Source organism: Chiloscyllium plagiosum, unplaced genomic scaffold (assembly GCF_037043375.1).
Source record: "Chiloscyllium plagiosum isolate Xiang-an unplaced genomic scaffold, Cpla_swu_hap1 HiC_scaffold_27, whole genome shotgun sequence".
Classification (NCBI taxonomy): domain Eukaryota; kingdom Metazoa; phylum Chordata; class Chondrichthyes; order Orectolobiformes; family Hemiscylliidae; genus Chiloscyllium; species Chiloscyllium plagiosum.
Genome location: NW_028270165.1, coordinates 11,831,379 through 11,851,082, shown reverse-complemented (window position 1 = coordinate 11,851,082; position 19,704 = coordinate 11,831,379). Strand labels below are relative to the sequence as shown.

At 46.4% G+C, this 19,704-nt stretch overlaps 1 non-coding gene across 1 annotated transcript; it reads right to left on the bottom strand.

The window, feature by feature from the left end:
* Positions 1 to 6,677: 6,677 nt before the first annotated feature.
* trnaw-cca (transfer RNA tryptophan (anticodon CCA)) lies at positions 6,678 to 6,749 on the bottom strand. The gene has a single exon. It is a non-coding gene; the product is annotated as a tRNA-Trp (tRNA).
* Between the last annotated feature and the right edge of the window lie 12,955 nt (positions 6,750 to 19,704).

Sequence of the window (19,704 nt, the reverse complement as noted above, 5' to 3'; positions counted from 1 at the left end):
CCGTAGTGCACCACGCCGGTTCTGACGTGTATGACAAGACGATCCGCATGTCAGAAACCGCATCCCGGGGACAGAATGACAAGCAGATGTTCTGGAAACTCTTTGCTGCTTGCAATTCTTGGAGCAAAGTGGAATGTATTTCACACTGAGCAAGTTTCAGCTGGCTCGGAGTCTCCAGTGTACATTGCTCTCTTTCCCGCCAACTCAGAGAGAGAGAACAATAGGAGGGACAAAGGAGTGAATAACGATCAGTGTGGGAGGGTGAATAGCTGTTAATGGAGACCGTTAGTGGCTAACAATAAGTAGTGTGTCGTAGCAGACTATGTGATAACAAGGGCTCGAATGTGTGTGGTAGGGGTCAAGGACATGGGGGATTTCAGGCCCTAAAGCCATGCAACTCGATCTTGAAGACCGGAGGGCTGTAGGGTTTTGAAGTGGAATATGAGGCGTTGTTCTTCCATCTGGAGCTGAGCTTTGCTGGAACACTGCTGCAAGCCTGAGACAGAGATGTTGGCCAGGGAACAGGGTGGCGTGTTAAAGTGGCAGGAAACCAGAAGCTCAGGACCTTTATTTGCGGGCAGAACCGAGATGTTCTGCGAAGCAGTCACCCAGTTTATACTTCATGCTCCGTTGGGGAAACGACACTATGAGCAGCGAATGCAGTAGACTAGGTTGCGGCAAATGTGCAGGTAAAGTGCTGCTTCACCTGGAAGGTATGTTCGAGCCTGGAAGGATATTCAGGAGGGAGCGGGTAAATTGTGCTTCTGAGTGAAGTCACGGTTCGTCAAAACAGAATGGGGCAATTTCGACAGAGTTAATATTTGCTTGCCGGCGATATGTCTGCCGGTGCGTGATGGGAGCATAACCCAGAAGGGAAACCATCTTTCCTATTCACTCAATGTCGTCTTTAGCAGCTTTCCCGTATAACGGCGCACTGTTGTGCATCTCGCCTTCTCATCTGCTTCCCAAAAAACTTCGACGTAAATATTTCACATTGATATACTGGCCCAATGTGCACAGTTGAGATGACACACTCGTGGAGGTCTGCGGAGTCTTCTCCTGTTCTCTGTACCCTATGTTGAGGAGGGCAATGCTTGTCACTGGTCACTCCGGTGTCAGAGAAAAGTTTAGAAAGAAAACGGTTTAATTTTCTGGCAGTAGAGAGGGCCCGGTACCTGGGGATGGACAAACGGCAGCTGAGAGACAGAATGAGAAGCAGCTGTTCATAGAGTCATAGAGATGTTCAGCATGGAAACAGACCCTTCGGTCTCACCCGTCCATGCCGATCAGATATTCCACCCCAATCTAGTCCTACCTGCCAGCACCCGGCCCATATACTTCCAAACCCTTCCTATTCATATATCCATCCAAACGCCTCTTAAATGTTGCAATTGTACCAGCCTCCGACACTTTCTCTGGCAGCTCATTCCATGCACGCACCACCCTCTGCGTGAAAAAGTTGCCCCTTAGGTCTCTTTTATATCTTTCTCCTCTCACCCTAAATCTATGCCCTCTAGTTCTTGACTCCCCGACCCCAGGGAAAAGACTTTGCCTATTTGTCCTATCCATGCCCCTCATAATTTTGCATGAAGTCACCCTTCAGCCTCCGACGTTCCAGAGAAAACAGCCCCAGTCTGTTCAATTTCAACTGTACTTCACTCTGAGCAAGACTCAGCTGGTTCAAGAGGTAGAGTGGGGGCGCAAGGGCGCCAGTTGGCTGGCTCGTTGGTCTAGGGGTATGATTCTTGCTTTGGGTCTTCGTCGACGCAGACGCGCGAGAGATCCCGGGATCAAATCCCGGAGGAGCCTGCGTTTTGTGACTTATGCAAACGTGCCTGCTTAATTTTCTCAAAAAGCACCTTCGTTCAACCAGGTTGGGCTCCCTGGCGTACCAATGGGACAGAAAGCAGCGAAGTGAAATGATTGGCGATACCGTTGAATAGGTTGACGTGAGTGGTGCGGTGTTTGAGGGCTGTCAGCGATGAGGGTCGATTGGAAATTTGGGACAGCTCTCTTCGGAGAACAGAAGTTTCAAATCTGGCCCGATTGAAGCTTTCCAAGTTATGCGACGTCGAGACAGAGAAAGTAATGTAGTCAAAATGCTCCCACGCCTGAAAGGATCGGCAACGATTCGGCAGAGTTTTAAAGTCATGGGGAAAAGAACCCAAAGTGACATTAGGGAGAACGCTTTCGTACAGGGAGTGGTGGTTGGGGTCAGTAAATCCCTAACTGACACTGACAAAGAGGCAGATTCATTAGACGCAAACGGGAATTCGGTGGTCATGTTTAAAGTAACAATGTGCAGAATTACATGGAGAAGGCAAGAGAATGATACGAATAGAGACCCACGTTTACTTACTGTGTCGACCCAGCAGAGCGAAGGTGGGCCGCATGGCGTCTCTTCAGAGTGAAATCACAGTTCGACCAACAGAATGTGGGAAGTTAGAAAAAGTTTGTATTTACACAGCCTCCATACGTCTGCGCAACACTATATAAGACGACAGCAGTGGAGATCTTTGACATCAGTCTCGAACTTCCTGAAGAAGGGCTTATGCCCGAAACGTCGATTCTCCTGTTCCCTGGATGCTGCCTGACCTGCTGTGCTTTTCCAGCAACACATTTTCAGCTCTGATCTCCAGCATCTGCAGACCTCACTTTCTCATCAGTCTCGAACGTGCATGCCAGGCGCCAGACGAAAGTCTGAAGGGACCTGTGGAATAGCACGCTGCGCGTAAGAGCAGAGTGGTGCAGCGGGAGTGTGCTGGGCCCATAACCAAGAGGTCGATGGCTCGAAACCATCCTCTGCTATTGTTCAGTGTCTTCTACAGCAACTGTCCTTTGTGATAGCACTCTGCTCAGCATCTTGCCTTTCAAACGACTGCCTGAATGCCCCGGATCATCCCGAAACTCACACCGTTCAAGTAACTTGGTTTTCGAAGTCTGAGTGGTCTTCTCCTGTTTTTCGTCGGCTTCCTACGAACTGAATCGCAAACCCACTTCTCTGAGATGCCAGTGAGCTGATACGCATACCTTGTGATTTCGTGCCTTGCCTGCCGTAATTCGCCACGCCGGTTCGTACGTGAATGACAAGACGATCAGCATGTCAGAAACTGTATCACCACTCAGACACAGTCCCTTAGTATTCGGACAGATATCACTGATTGTGAATCACCTCAGAGAGAGACAAGTGGCAGCGAGTCGCCGTGGACACGATGGGCTGGACCGCCTCTGTTGGCGGGAGAACGATGGTACGCGTTTCTGCCGTCCCACTGCCTGTCTATGGGACAGAGAGGCTGAGGGAGCGACAATGGTTCATTTAACCGTCCCTTCCGTGTTGGACTGCCTGCAGTCCCGCAGCTCAGGGCCGTGGGGATGACTCTCAGTGAGTGAAGGTTTCACTCGGATTCTCTTCATCTGGGACACTTGGGGCTCAGATGTTAACTGCTGCGCGGTCGCAGCGATGAAAACGATGCCCACTTTGCGAGAGATTTTCTGTAAGATTGCTGCGTGAAGACGAATTCTGAACACCAAGCAGACTGCACAACAATGTACTCATATGAATCTACGTGAGGGAAGAGTCCTCGGTGTCCGTTTCTCTCTGCTCCGCCAGCACAGCATCTTTCTATCTCTCCAATAACAGAAGTTTGGAGGAAATTCACAATCAAAGTTACTCACTTTCCACTCATTAGATTACTTACAGTGTGGAAACAGGCCCTTCGGCCCAACAAGTCCACACCGACCCGCTGAAGCGCAACTCACCCATACCCCTACATTTACCCCTTACCTAACAATACGGGGAATGTAGCATGGCCAATTCACCTGACCTGCACATCTTTGGACTGTGGGAGGAAACCGGAGCACCCGGAGGAAACCCACACAGACACGGGGAGAACCTGCAAACTCCACACAGTCAGTCGCCTGAGGCGGGAATTTAAGCCAGGTCTCTGGCGCTGTGAGGCAGCAGTGCTAACCACTGTGCCACCGTGCCGCCCACAAAGTGTAAGTGATACCTCTCACCCCAAGGGATTGGGAGTTAAAAAGCAGAAGAGCGAATGGACTCTTCCCTCCCTCCAGAAAAGCGTACAAGTAGAAACAAATTGGTTTAATTACCCACCAGTGGAGATAGACCAGTTCCTGGGGATGAGACAAACATCAGCACCCCGCGATCAGAATGACAAGCAGATGTTCTGGAAACAGTTTGCAGCTTGCAATTCTTGGAGCAATGTGGAATGTATTTCACACTGAGCAAGTTTCAGCTGGCTCAGAGTCTCTAGTGTACATTACTCTCTGAGTTTATATTTGCACATCGGCGACATGTCTGCACAACAGCACATGACACTACAGCAGTGAAGATCTTTTGACGTCATTCTCGAACATGCAAGTCACACGCCAGATGAAAAGCTGAATATTTCTCTGGAAAAGCTACCGTGCAATGCAGGAGAATGGCACAGCGAGTGCATGATGGGATCATAACCCAGAAGCGAAACCATTTTCTCCTACTCACTTAATGTCTTTCGTAGCTTTCCCGTATAACGGCGCTCTGTTCTTTTCCTTGCCATGTCATTTGTTTCCCAAAACAAATCTGGGTATCTGAGCTCAATATATCACATCGATACACAAGTCAAATTTACACAGTTGCGCTGGCACCCTTGTGGAGCTCTGAGTTGTCTTGTCCTGTTCTCTGACGGTGTGTCCTGATCTCGTGTGAAACCTCTTCTCTCAGATAGCAATGAACCGGAGAAGTTGAAACATATGACTTGCTGTTTTCGTCCATTGCCCGCAGTAAAGAAACCAACGGTGTAACAAAAGACTTCCTGCAGGATTGTTGTGTTAAGACAAATTCTGAACACCAAGCAGGCTGCACAAAAATGCACTCATATCAATTTACCTGAGGGAAGAGTCTCCGGTGTCCATTTCTCTCTGTCCCGACAGCACAGCATCTTTCTATCTCTCCGTTAACAGGACCTTTGGAACACGTTCAAAGTTGCCCATTTCCTCCGCATGACTGTAACTGACTTCTCCTGCCTCACGTAATAGTGTGAGAGAGCAGAAGAGTGAATGGGCTCTGCCTTACACCAGCACATCTTGCAAGTAGAAACGAAATGGTTCAATTATCCACCAGTGGAGAGAGCCCGGTCCCTGGGGACTGGACAAACAGCAGCGTCCTGGAAGCAGCGAGACAGATTGAGAAGCAGATGTTCTTGAAACTCTTCCTTACTTGCAATTCTGGGAGCAATGTACAATGGATTTCATACTGAGCCAGTCTCAGCTGCTTCCGGAGGTGGCTCGTTAGTCTGGGATATGATTCTAGCTTTGGGTCTTCGAGCATATGCAGCCGTGTGAGAATTCCCGAGTTCCAATCCCAGGCGAACCATCATTCCTTAAATTGACCTGAGCAAAAATACCTGATGAATTTTCTCAAAAAGCCGCTTCGTTAAATAAGATCGGACTGCCTGAATTAGGGACGGCGCAGAGCTGCCATTGCAGTGAACATGGCGAAGGGAAACACTTGTTCAAAGTGAAAACAAGTATTGCAGATTTTTCGCCCGCGCAATCCGAGTCTGAATGAATCCTCCACCTGTATTACGCTCAATTCTGAGGGTGATACTTCAGGAAGCGCTGAACAGGTTAACGTGAATGGTACCGTCCTGAGGAATGTCAGCAATGAAGGGAGATTGGAAAGTTTGGGGCAGCTCTCTTTGGTGAACAGAGGGCGGAAAGCTGGTCTGATTGAAGTTTTCCACGTCATGAGGGTTTTAGACAGAGGAAATAATGCAGTGCACATGCTCCCAGGCCTGAAAGGATCGAGAATAATTTGGCAGAGATTTAAAGTCATCAGGAAAATAAGTAAAAGTGACATTAGGAAGAACGTTTTCGCACAGGGAGTGGGGTCAGTAAGTCTTACAGTGACAAAGAGGCAGATTCAATGGACACAAATGGGAATTCGGTGGGGCATGTTCAATGTAACAATGTGCAGATTTACAGAGAGAAGGCGACAGAATGAGACACTTATTTACATATTGTGTTGAGCCTGGTGAAGGTGAAACACATCAGTTGCGGTGTGTCCCATGCGCAGGAGGCCCTGCAGTAATTCCCCACGCTGTTTCGCACAGCAGTATCCTCTCGGTGAATTACTCTTGGCAAAAAAAATCGATTGAACCAAATCAGTGTCCGCCACTGGATTTTACTGACACCGTTTATAAAATTCAGGCTCACCGTTAATGTGGAGAGAGGCCATCAGACTAGAGTTTCCGCTCCTTCTGTTGAATAAAGATAATTTTAACTGTGTCCAGTGAGAGGAAAGGATTTGCAGTTGGTGGGAAACATTTCTATCTGAACTCGCTAACACTCTCCTGATAGATTGAAACATGAAGCTGGGAGTCTCTGGATTATGTTGTAAAAATATCGGTATTACGTTATTCACACCGCGCTGTCACCAACTGATTGAAGCGGCTGCCCAGAGGGAGACGGCTGTGTTTCAATCCCGTGATGAACTGGGGGAGCTGAGCATTTACCCAGACAAGGGGCACACCACCTCCCTGACACAGTGTTCACAAATCAAACAGACAGCAAAGCTTCACGTGTGATCGAAAATTTCCGCAAGGAAGATTTGGCTCAACATATATCCCGAGTGAAGGACTCCTTTCTTGATTTGAAATGGAGGAAGTTGACGTCAGTGAGCCTGACGTGATTCGAACACGCAACCTTTTGATCTGGAGTCAGACGCGCTACCGTTGCGCCACAAGCTCAGGAATAGCCCGCAACCTCTCTTCATGCTTAAGGGAAGTGATCGCACTGCAATGATTTTACGTTATGAGTAGCAACGGAGATCAACAGTTCATGGGTGTTCTTCTCTGCCCCCTCTCCTTCTGTCTCCCGAAGTAATTTCCAAATGTACCTCAATAAAAAGATGAAAGAACTGTGGATGCTGTATATCTGAAACAAAAAACAGGAGTAGCCGGTGACCCTTCCACAGAACTGATGGTGATTGGGAAAACGTTGGTTTATATGCAGGAGATATTTTGGGAAAACGTTGGTTTATATGGGAGGAAGGCGGACGCAGTTAATGATAGATCAGGACAGAGCCCAAAGCGAGGGAAGAACTGTGGACAGGAAAGGAAGTTGATAACGATCTGCGTGGGAGGGTGAATGGAGACTGTTCGTGGCTAAGAATAGGTAGTGTGTAATGACAGACTATGTGATAACAAGGCTTGGTGTGTGTGGTAGGGACGAGGATACTATTGATTTCAGGCCCTAGAATTATTGAATTCGATATTGGGACCGGAGGGATGTATGGTCCCCAAGTGTAATATTCGGTGCTCTTCGTTCTGCTGGTGCTGAGCTTCACTGGAACACTACAGCAAACCTGAGACAGAGATGTTGGCCAGGGAACAGGGTGGGGTGTCGAATTGGCAGGCAACTGGAAGCTCAGGGTCTTTTTTGCAGGCAGAACGTAGATGTTCTGTGCAGCAGTCACCCAGTTTATGCTTCGTTTTCCCCAATGTAGATGAGACCACATTATGAGCAGCAACTGCAGTCGACTGGGTTGTGGGAAGTGCAGGTCAAGTGCTGCCTCACCTGGAAGGTAAGTTTGGACCCTTGGATAGAGAGGAGGGAGCAGGTAAATGGGCTGGTGTCACACATTCGGCAGTTGCAGGGGAAAGTGCCGTTGGACTATTGGGGTGGGAATGGGGTTAGGCTTGGTGGGAATGAAGGAAGAGTGGACCCAAGGTATAACTCCTGCCCATTTTCCTATCTGCCAAATAGAGGAATTTGTTAAGTGTGTACAAGGACATTTTCTAATTCACAATGTGGATGTACATACTGGCGAGGGTGCAAAACCTAAGGGTAAACCATAATTCTATTAACTTTAGAACAGTGATTGAAAATAATGTATCAGATCTAAAAGTTGAGGTTCTAAATTGGAGGAAGACTCAGGTATTAGGCAACATTTTTCAAAAGCTGATTGGGGGCAGATGTTCGCAGGTTAAATGACTGCTGGAAAATGGGAAGCCTTCAATTATGAGATAACAAGAGTTCAGGCACAGTATATTCCTGATTCGGAGATGCCGGTGTTGGACTGGGGAGTACAAAGTTAAAAAATCACACCACACCAGGTTATAGTCCAACAGGTTTACTTGGAAGCACACTAGCTTTCTGAGCGACGCTCCTTCATCTGAGTATATTCCTGTTCGGGTGAAAGGAAAGGCTGGTAGCTTGGGGAATGCTAGATGACTAGAGAAAATGAGATTTTGGTTAAGATAAAGAAGGATGTATATATCAGGTATCGGCAGAGAGATCGAGTGAATCCTTAGAGTATAAAGGCAGTACGAGCATACTTAAGAGGGAAATCATGAGGGCAAAAAAGGGGACATGAGATAGCTTTGGCAAATAGTCATGGATAACCCAAAGGATTTTTATAAATACGTTAAGGACAAAAGGATAACAAGGGAGAGAATAGGGCCCGTCAAAGATCAGCAAGGCGGCCTTTGTGTGGAGCTGCAGTAGAATGGGGGGGGGGGGGGGGGGGGTGGCGAGATACTGAACGGATATCGTGCATCAGTGTTTACTGTGGAGAAGGGCATGGAAGATCTAGAATGTGAGAAAGTAGATGGTGACATGTTGAAAAAATGCCCATATTACAGATGAGAAATTGCTGGATATCTTGATATGCAGAAAAGTGGATAAATCCCAAGGACCTGATCAGGCGTACCCTAGAACTCTGTGGGAAACTCGGGAAGTGATTGCTGGGCCTCTTACTGAGATATTTGTATCATCAATAGTCACAGATGAGGTGCCAGAAGGCTAGAGGGTGGCTAACGTGGTGCCTCTATTTAAGAAAGGTGGTAAGGAAAAGCCAGGGAACTATAGACCAGTGAACCTGACATCCGCGATGGGCAAGGTTTTGGAGAGAATCCTAAGAGACAGGATTTACATGTATTTGGAAAGGCAAGAATTGATTAGGGATAGTCAGCATGGCGTTATGCTTGGGAAATCATGTCTCATGAACATGATTTTGTTTTTTGAAGAAGTAACAAAGTGGATTGATGAGGGCAGAGCGATGGACGTGATCTATATGGACTTCAGGAAGGCGGTCATCAAGGTTCCTCATGGGAGACTGGTGAGCAAGGTTTAATCTCATGGCATGCAGGGACAACTAGCCATTTGGATACAAACTGGCTGGAAGGCAGAAGACAGAGGGTGGTGATGGAGGTTGCTTTTCAGACTGAAGGCCTGTGACCAATGGTGTGTCACAAGGATTGATGCTGGGTCCGCTACTTTTTGTCATTTATATAAATGATTTGTATGTAAACGGAGGAGGTATAGTTAGCAAGTTTGTAGATGACACCAAAATTGGAGGTGTAGTGGACAGTAAAGAAGGTTACCTCAGATCACAACGGAACCTTGATCAGATGGGCCAATGGGCTGAGGAATGGCAGTTGGAGGTTAATGTAGATAAATATGAGGTGCTGCATTTTGGAAAATCAAATCAGAGCAGGACTTTTACACTTAATGGTAAGTTCCTTGGAAGTGTTGCTGAACAAAGAGACCTTGGAGTTCAGGTTATAGTTTCTTAAAAGTAGAGGCGCAGGCAGATTGGATAGTAAAGAAGGCGTTTGGTGTGCTTTCCTTTGTTGGTCAGAGCATCGAGGATAGATGTTGGGAGCTCATGTTGCCACTGTACAGAACATTGGTCAGGCCACTTTTGGAATATTGCATGTAATTTTGGTCTGCTTCCTATCGGAAAGATGTTGTGAAACTAGAAAAGGTGTAGAAAAGATTTACAGGGATGTTGCCAGGGTTGGAGGTTGGAGGGTAGGAAGGTTTTATGGGGATTTGGGCCAAGTGCTGGCAAATGGGACTAGATTAGGTTAGGATATCTGGGCTGCATGGATGAGTTGCACCGAAGGGTCTGTTTCCGTGCTGTACATCTGTGTCACTCTGAGACTCCATGGGATTCTCTGCCCAAGAGAGCAGTTGAGACAGCTTCATGAAGTTTATTGAAGACGCAGTTGGATGGGTGTTTGCATGGTAGGGGAATTAAGGGTAGTCGGGATAGTCCAGGTTGGTGGAGCTGTGATCTTAATGAATGACGGAGCAGGCTTGACCAAATGCTCTACTCCTGCTTCTGTTACTTTGAATCTGTAACACTGCATTTCCCGCGGCCGGAGTTTTCCCAAGGCACAAAGGAGGTTTTCTATAGTATATTTAAACCCCTTGCTTTGCTTGAACTCAATCTGCATGGACTTGGAGGAGAATGGGATTTGCAAAGTTTCCTCCCCTCCACACGTGCCTCATCTGCAGGACAGCTGTCCGGCCCGCCCTCCTTTGTTGACGTCACAATGCGGATGCAGCCCTGTCAGTTTCAGAGTGAAACTCCCTCCCTCTGAGCAACATCTGGGAGCAAAGCAATGTCTCCCCCTTTCCATATACCATCCTCCAGCAGCGAGGGGGAAGGGGAGGTCGGGGTGGGTGAAACACTGTTCACTTGTAGCAACTGGAGTGAATCCTGGGAGGGAGCAGACACTCCAAAGGTGCTCAAATACTTTCTATCTCTCTTAAAGCTATTTTCCTTGTGTGTTCCCTCAGTTTGGCACGTATACAGTTGCACCCTAGAAAAGGATTGGTCCTTTCCTCATGTTCACAACTAAAAGGTTAGATTCTCAAGGAACTGAGCAGCAGTTAAGGGATTGGCACATTGCTCAAAAAATGGAGGGCGCCTGCGGCCTGTGGCTCGTTGGTCTAGGGGTATGATTCTCGCTTCCGGTTTTCTGATACGTGGGGTTGCGAGAGATCCCGGGTTCAAATCGCAGACGAGCCCTTGCTTCTTACACTGCCTTGTGCAAAAACGGCTAGTCAATACTCTCAAAAAGCAGCTTCATTAAACGAGATCCAACTGCCTGAATTAGGGATGAGGCAGAGCTACCATTACAATGAACGCGGCAAGGGCAGCACTTATTCAAAGCGAAAACGCGTTTTACTTCACACAGAGGGTGGTGGGCGTTTGGAACGCGTTGCCGGTAGAGGCAGGCACGGTCGACACATGAAAGATGCGTCTGGATAAATGCATGAGTGGGTGGGGAGTAGAGGGATACAGATGCTGAGGAATTGGCCGACAGGTTTAGACAGTACATTTGGATCGCCTCAGGCTTGAAGGGCCTGTTCCTGGGCTGTAAACTTTCTTTTTTCTTTGTTCTATATGGTGTATATCTGATATTGTTGGCTGTTGTAAAAGTTTCTGTTGTAATTATTATTCACCTTCTAATGTAGTAATGGAGTTACGTCCTTTTTTTTTGTCATAATTTTTTATTTAATAGGTCAGCAGGAAGTCATTCAGCAATTTTACTGCCTTTCTTTTCTCAAGCAGCCTTAACATTTCATTTTCATATCCTTGATTCAGCTCCATTTCCAGCATCTTTGTAGGCAGTTTGTTCCATGTTATTGTCACTGAAATGAAGTTTTCCTCCATACACAGCTAAGCCGATCTGGCAGCATGAGGGTTTTCAGGTTTCTGTGGCCTGGATAATATGTGATCAGCAGACATCTCGCAATCTACAGGAAGCGCCACCAATGTTATGTTCATTAACTGTACTGACAGTGATCACTTATTTTGTGATTTTTCTTTGCAGGAAGACGTGCAGAAAGAAATCTTATAGCAAATTATACATCAACTTCTGACAGAGCCGCTTGATTCATTGGGACTTGAATATCAGCAGCCATTCCAATCAAGAAGGCATGTTTGCTTTTGTTTGTTTGTTTGAGAGATTGTGGACAGTCCTGTGGCAGGAAGAATACTGAGACACCGAGTGAGGGAGATTCAGTGCGCTGACTGTGAAAAGTGCTTCAAACCATTTACTCAGCTTGGAGGAATCAAAGTCTCACCCCTCAAGGTGGGAAAGGCTATGTACCTGTTCTGATTGTAATTTCAATCCCAGAGCAACACAAGGAAAGTTCTCTCCAAAGGGGAAACATTGGAAATGTGGGGTCTTTGGGAAAGGATTCCCTTCCCCATCCCTGCTGGAAACCCACAGACGGATTCACACCGGGAGAGGCCATTCACCTGCTCAGTGTGTAGGAAAGGCTTCAGTCGGATCAGCCATCAGCAGACGCATGAGTGAGTCCACAAGGGAGAGAAGCCATTCACGTGCCCCATGTGCGGGAGGGGTTTCACTCAGTCAGCTGCACTGCTGACCCACCAGCGGCTCCACCCTGGAGAGAGGCCATTCACCTGCTGTATGTGCCGGAAGGGATTCACCTGCTCCTCCCACCTGCGGAGGCACCAGCGAGTTCACGCGCCATCACAGGGGGGTTGAAGGAGCGATGGCCGAGTGCCAAGTGCTTATGCACGAAACGTCGATTCTCCTGCTCCTTGGATGCTGCCTGACCTGCTCTGCTTTTCCAACACCACACTCTCGACTCTGATCTCCAGCATCTGCATTTTTCACTTTCTCCTCGAGGGCAAGGTTGGAATTGTCTTTTATTCACTCATTCACTCCTTACAGCCTCTCATTTGTTGTGGTCTAACTGCACAAACATCAATGCAAGTTTCAGAAAGATTTCTGCAGCTTTTTTTTGAAAAAAATAACATTTTTCCCGACTTTAACGAAGTTTCTGAATATATGGTTTTAGTTATTCTCAATTTTAAAAATCAGCTATTTCTCACATGCCGTGTCTCCCAGGTAAAGTCATCACCATCCATTCTCTCTCTCCCCTAAGAAAGACTTCATACAGCGATCAAAGAGGGCTGAGGCACGAGAAAGGACGATTGTTGGGGGCGTGTGTTGGGGGGTCGCTGGTGGTTGTGGAGAAGGGAGGGAAATGGACAGGGGAACAGGCTGGGGTTCAGATGGTTGGGGGAGAATAGAGGGTGCGGTGTGAGGAGAGAGAATGGGCAGGGGGCAGTGGATGGGGAGAAAATGGACAGGGGGGCAAAATGTGAAGAGAGAGACAGCACAAATGCCACCTTCTCCAGGACTCGTGTCAGTGTCCCATGAACTGGAACCCACTCCTCCCACACTTCTCAAAATACACGTGGTTCAGGCAGTGGAACCATATCATCCCTACAGGCCATTCACACCGACCTTCCAAACAGCATCCCACTTAGACTCACTCGTTTACGCTACAGCCCTGCAGTTCCCCATGGCTATTTCCTGACGAAGGGTTTTGCCCGAAACGTCGAGTCTCCTGCTCCACGGATGCTGCCTGACTTGCTGTGCTTTTCCAGCTCCACACTCTCGACCCTAATCTCCAGCATCTGCAGTCCTCACTTTCGCCCAGTAAGGGGTGAATGTTCTATTCCTAGTCTTTTGGATCTTTTAAAATCTTTCCCCCACACCCTAAACCTTTGCTCTCTAGTTTTGGAATACCTCTACCCTGGGGAAAAGACAGAAACGTTGAGCAGCCAAACAAAATGCAAAAGAAATAAAATGTCGAGGCACAGGGGGAAAAAATCGGCAAAATAAAATAGCTTCGGCATTTTTCTCTCGTATTCGCCTTTGGACGCTTAATATTTGTCATGATCGGGAGGTGCCCGTGTTGGACTAAAGTGTACGAAGTTAAAAATCACACAACACCAGGTTACAGTCCAATAGGCTTGTTTGGAAGCACTAGCTTTCGGAGCGCTGCTACTTCATCAGGTGGTTGTGGAATATAAGATCGTAAGATCATAAATTCTGTGTCTTACGATGTTATACTCTACAATCAGCTGATGAAGGAGCAGGGGTCCGAAAGCTAGTTCTCCAAATAAGTCTGTTGGACTATCACCTGGTGCTTTGTGATTTTTAACTTTAAAATTTGAAACAAATTCCTGCACACTGAGCATGCTCCGCGGTGTCAGCAAGTACTGCGCATGATCGCCAGTGTCAGCAAAGCACTGCGCATACTCTTGGGAGAGCGCGAGCTCCTTTCCATGGAGCAGTGGAGAACCTTGGAGGACCGGAAGGAGTCTGGTCCTCCTGCCAATCAGAGCCGGCCATTGTGGAAATGCGGAGGTTGGACCGTGAGCTCTGAAGCTGCTGCTGCTTTTTTCTCTCTGCATAAGGTTAAACTTCACCCCAGACTGTAACTTCCTTCCTCTGTCTAACATTTGTGAGTACAACAGTGTTTTTCTCATCACGTTTTCATTCTGGGGTTCAAGAGTGAACCGAAGGAGGGGCCAGACTCTGGAAAAGTTGATCCAGGTCTGTGTGTCAACTTGCAAACACATGGCAAATGCAGTACCACAATGTGAAGTTATAGCCTTTGCAGTGTAAAAAAAATAGCAGAAAGGAGGTGCATTGTTTAAACGGTGATATGTTGAGATGTGGCGAAAGTGAGATGCTGGAGATCAGAGTTGAATATTGTGGCGCTGGAAAACCACAGTCGGTCAGGCAGCAACTGAGGAGGAGGAGAGTCGACGTTTCGGGCACGAGCCCTTCATCAGGAGTGATGTGTGGATAGACAAAGGGCCCTCAGTGTCCTTCTACACCAGTCACTGCCAGTTGTCAGAAAGTGCAGCAAGCAATGAGCAAAGCAAGTGGTATATCAGCAAGAGGAATTGAGTTCAGAAGTGGGGATGTCTTCCTGCAGTTAGGTCGATTATTGAATGTATTCAAGGCTGAGTTCATGTGACTTTGAAGAACAAAGAAGTTATGGGAGAATGCAAGAAAATGGTTTTAAGACCAGTACAGAACAGTTACAGAGTCATACAGCACAGAAACAGACCATTCAGTTGAACTAGTCCATGCTGGCGGTGTTCTGAAGCTAAACTGGTCCCACCTGCCAATGATTGACCTATATCCCTCCGAACCTTTCTTATTCATGGACTTATCCAAATGTCTTTTAAACATTGTAACTGTACCTGCATCCAGCAACTCCTCTGGACATTGATTGCTCAAACGAACTACTCTTTATCTTTAAAAAAAGGTGCCCCTCATGTCTTTTTAAAATATTTCCTTCTTCACCTTCAAAATTTGCTCCCTAATCTTGAACCACCCACACTAGGGAAAGAATACCTGCCATTCACCTCATCCATACCCCTCATGATTTTATAATCCACTCTAAGGTCACCTCTCAACCTCTGATGCTCCAGTGAAAAAAGTCCTAGCCTATCCATCTAGATGCAGGTATATTTATATCGAGTTATGAACTGTTCAATACTGGCGAAAGCTGGAAAGACAAATGACCTATTCCTGCTTCCAATTCTCTCAGTGTGTCCAGGACAGCAAGAGACCATACGACATAGGCGCAGAAATTAAGCCATTTAGTCCATCAGATCTGCTCCACCACTCAATCACGGCTTATACATTTCTCGACCCCATTTTGAAATATAGATTTTGGAAAGGCAGATCATGGCAGGATCTACACATTTGATGGGGAGTGTTGTTGAATAAACATACCATGGAGTGCTGGTTCATAGTGGAGTCGCAGGTAGACAGGGTAGCAAAGAAGGTGTTTGGTATATTTGCTTTAATAGATCAGTGCATTTCAATACAGATATTGGGAGGTCATGTTGCGGCTGTACAGGACATTGATTAGGCCACTTTTGGAATACTGTATTCGGTTCTGGTTTCCCTGCTACAGGAAAAGTGTTACGAACCTTTGTAAGGATTTGGAAAAGATTTACAAGGCTATTGCCAGAGTTGGAGGGTTTGATCTATATGGAAAGGCTGAATAGGCTGGGCTGTTTTCTCTGGATCATTGGGGGCTGAGGGTTGACTTTATAGAAGTTCATAAGGAGCATGGATAGGGTGAATAGCGAAAAGTTTTCCCAGAGTAGGGGAGACCAAAACTAGAGGTCATAGGTCTGAGGTGAGAGGGGAAATATTTAAAAGGAACTTTGCAGGCACCTTTCTCACGCAGAGGGTGTTGTGTGCATAGAATGAGCTGCCAGAGGAAGTGGTGGAGGCTGGTATAATTAAAGCATTTCAAAAGGCATCTGGTAATAGGGAGAATTGAGAGGGGTATGGGTTATGTGCTGACAAATGAGATTATGTTAATTTGGGATATCTGGTCAGCACGGACAATTTGGACTGAAGGAAAGCAGAAGTGTCATTGTGAAGACTGGACTTTCAGAGCAGCTTTCAAAGATGTTTTGTCCTGACTGGGAGCAGAAGCTACAATTAAATCTTTCATTTGTGAGACAGCAACTGAGTGAGTGAGGACATTCAGGATATTGGTGGAAAGTGGGAATTTGTTGCAATGTGGAGTTGAAGTGATTTAAGTAAACTGTGCTGAGCAGGGAGCCTAGTGTAGGGTTATGTGAGTTTTTGTTTAAACTGCTCATTTCTTTCAGCCTCCAACATTGTATTTCCAATGCTGTCCATCAGTGGGAGTGGTGAATCAGCAACTGGTATCGTTAGAAGCCTTATGATTTTCAGTATTGCAGGTATAGCATTGTCTCATCAGCTTTGTAAAAATTACTGGCAGCAGCGGGAGGCGTGGGCTGGATTCACCAGAAATGATTAAGCAGTTAGATAACACATGTACAAGAGGGCAGGGTGGGACTTGTCTTTCGATTTGCAGAAGGTGGGAGGTTCTGGTGCTGTGGTCCATGGCAAACACAACTGCGGTAAATCATAGAATCACTACAGCGTGGAAGCAGGCCATTCATTCCATCAAGTCCACACTGACCCATCCGACGAGCATGCCACCCAGACCCACCCTATCTAGTTGTTTCTATGGTGAGTGAGACTAGGTCACAAGATTAGGGGGAGTAGGTTTAAGTCAGAGGAGAAGGAACTGCTTTTCCCGGAGAGTGGTGAACCATTGGAATTCTCTGCCCAAGGAAGCAGTCGAAGCAGCCATATTCAAGACATAGTTCAATGGGATTTTGTATGGTAGGTGAATTTACGATAGTCAGGATAATGCAGGTAAGAGGAGCTGAGACGATGGATAGATGAGCCATGATCTTAATGAATGGTGGAGTAGCTTGATGGACCAAATGGCCTACTCCTGCTTCTATTACTGGGAATGTATGAACATGCATTTTGTATGGCCAATCCGTATCAAGGCAGGTGAGCAATGTAGTGATGTGGAAATGAACATCAGAGAATGATAGAAAGGGACACGGAAAGTAAATGTCCCAGTCCAAAATTGTGCAGGTCAGGTCAAATGACCATGCTAAATTGTCCATAGTGTGAGGTTCATTAATCAGAAAGAAATGGGTCTGGGAGGGTTACTCTTCAGGGTGTCGGTGTGGACTTGTTGGGCCCAAGGGCCTGTTTCTACACTGTAGGGAATCTAATCTAATCAATCAAAACTGGATTCTACAGAACACAAGAATTGAAACTGAAGACTGTATGGCTGAATGTGTGCTGCAATGTCACAAAACTGAATGAATTGACTGCACACATTGAAGAGAATATTTATGATCTGAGACTCCTTACAGGGACATGGCTTCAGGATGACATGGATTGGATCTGAATATTGAGGGGGTACGTGGCATTCAAGTTGAATAGGAAGCGAGGTAAAGGTCGAGGGTTGGCACTGCTAATCAAAGCACTAATAACATGGTACTCTGGTGTCGGCTCGGATTTCAGGTTCTGATTTCTCTGTCCTCTTCTCCCTGTTCCCAGAGAAAGATGTTGTCTGTTCTCAGCTCAGCTGGCTTTCTGCTGAAACTTTGAGCCCCTTTTACACCTTCCAGAGCAATAAAACATTCAGTCGATCAAGGCCCAATCCACAATATTCTCAGCCTGAGAACCATCCAGACTGAGAGGGTCATTGGAGCAGGGAATAAAATAAGAAAAATGAAACAAAATGAGACATAAATGCACATTTGGTGCTTAAAGTGTGTTCATTAGATCGTAAACCAGAATTGGGGGTCTCCCAGGATTCTTATCGTCCCCTACTAGAGGAATTCTCTTTCCCTAACAATATTTACATCAACAGAAATAAAGCATCTGTCATCAAATAAACATAGACATATACAACACGGAAATAGACTTTTTGATCCAACACATCCATGCTGACAAGATGTCCTATTTAAATCTAGTGTCCCATTTGCCAGCATTTGGCCCATATCCCTCCAAACCTTTCCTATTCACACACCCATCCAGATGCCTTTTAAATGTTGTAATTGTACCAGCCTCCACCACTTCCTCTAGCCTATTTACTCTATCCGTGCCCCTCATGATTTTATAAATGTCCATAAGATCACCCCTCAGCCTCTGACACTCCAGGGAAGCAGCCCCATCCTATTCAGGCTCTCCTTATACCACAAACCCTCCAACCCTGGCGACATCCTTATCAATCTTTTCTGCACACTTTCAAGTTTCACAACATCGTTCCTATCCTACAGTAGGGAGACCAGAATCGAATGCAAGAATCGAAAAGTGGGTGAACCAATGTCTTGTACAGCTACAACATGACCTCCCAAATCCTGTACTCAATGCATTCAACGAGTCAAATGGCCTCTTTCTGCACTGGAGCGATTTAATGATTTGATTTTGTATCAGAGTCAATTTCAGTCACTATCTCTGGTTTATGGTGTGTCAGGGTGGGATCGGTGGTACCAGAATTGCTTGCAATACTCCAAGCGTAGCCTAACCAATGTCTTCTACAGTCCCAACATGACCTCCTGACTCCTGCACTCAGTGCACTGACCAATAAAGGCAGGCATATCAAACACCTTCTTCACTATTCTGTCTATGTGCGACTCCCCTTTCAAGGAACTATGAACTTACCATCGAGTCATACAGCATGGTCATGGACCTTTGGTCCAACCAGTCCATGCCAACCATAATCAAAAACTAAATCAGTCTCTCCTGCCTGCTGTTGGTCTGTATCCCTCCAAATTTTTCCTGTTCATGTACTAAAACAAATGTCTTTTTATTGTACCCGCATCCACCGCTTCCTGAGGAGGTTCATTCCACACATCAACCACCCTCTGTGTAAAATTAGTATTTGAATGGCAAGCATGAGGTTAAAATGAAATGGTTCATTAAAATGAATAGCTTCTACCAAACCCCCTACAGCAGGTATGGTAGCAACTCCAACTCTGGAATCTCTCAAATCGATATTTCCATCGAGTGGAGGGGAGAGTAAAGTGTTGGATTCACAGAGGTGGGGTTTTTCTGAGAGTGTAAAGCTAAAATTATACCCTGTGCTTTGCTTGAACTCAAACTGCATTGACGTGGAGGAAAGCGAAAGGAGTTTGCAAAGTGTCCTCCCCTCCCAATGTGCCCTCTCTCCCCCATTGTGGACGTCTCAACGTGGAGGTAGCCCTGTCAATTTCAGAGTGAAACTCCCTCCCTCTGGGCAACATCTGGGAGCATAGCAACGTCTCCCCCTTTCTATTCCTCATCCTGGGAGGGGGAGAGAGAGAGGCGTGGGTGGGGGGTTGTGTTGGGTGGAGACTGTTCACATGTAGCAACTGGAGTGACTCCATGGAGGGAGCAGGCTCTCCAAAGGTGCTCAGATGCTCTCTGTCCTTCTCAAAGACATTTTCCTTGTGTATTCCCTCAGTTTGGCACGTATAGAGTTTGTACCCTGGAAAAGGTTTACTTCTTTCCTCATGTTCAAAATTATAAGGGTAGTTTCTTATGGAACTGAGCAGTATTTAAGGGATTGGCACATTGATTTCAAATGTAGATATCTGTTGCTTCATATGGTGTATATCTGATATTGTTGGCTGTTATAAAAACTTTGTGGCTATGATTTTTTACCTTCTAATGCAGAAATAGAGTTACGTTCTATATCTCTTGTCTCTTTTGTATTTACTAG